The sequence below is a fragment of the Camelina sativa genome, chromosome 15 (assembly GCF_000633955.1).
Source record: "Camelina sativa cultivar DH55 chromosome 15, Cs, whole genome shotgun sequence".
In the NCBI taxonomy this organism is placed as follows: Eukaryota; Viridiplantae; Streptophyta; class Magnoliopsida; order Brassicales; family Brassicaceae; genus Camelina; species Camelina sativa.
The window spans coordinates 18,880,000-18,880,500 of NC_025699.1; the positions used below are offsets into that span (position 1 = coordinate 18,880,000).

The following is a 501-nucleotide window of genomic DNA, read 5'->3' on the forward strand; positions in this document are numbered from 1 at the left end:
GAAAGAAAAAGAAAAGAGAAAATAAAATATATGTACATAATAGAAATGAGGGTGTACGTGAATATAAGGTGAGAGGGAGAATGTGTTAACAACTGTTGATTATGTACTAGGGATAGCATTGTCATTATTATAAAAAATATATAGAATATAAGAGGGTTATGGTTAGAATAGTCAGCCACTTAATTAAAGTTTGGTTTTGGGTTATATCTGCCAATTTCCCTTCAATAAGATCCATTTACATAAAAAAAAATGAGGTGCCTATGCCTACCAGAAAAAAAATATCCAGTATTCGGTCATCAGCAAAGACCATTAGCAATTCAGTTCCTGGGCCGGGACGGCCCATATCTTACATGCAAATACATTGTCACAGATATTTTTATTTTTCCTCATAAAATAGTTTGTAAGAAAAAGAAAAAAAGAGAGAGAAGAGAAAGCATTATCCCTTACGACGAGTAAGCCGTCGTTTTGAGGTTTTTTTTTTTTTTTTTTTTTTTTTGGCAC

General features: G+C 32.1%; 1 protein-coding gene across 1 annotated transcript in view; it reads left to right on the top strand.

Moving 5' to 3' along the window:
- The window catches only part of LOC104747160 (serine/threonine-protein phosphatase 7 long form homolog), a 4,621-nt gene that overhangs the window by 456 nt on the left and 3,664 nt on the right, over nucleotides 1-501 (top strand). The gene's annotated exons all lie outside the window — the stretch shown is intronic.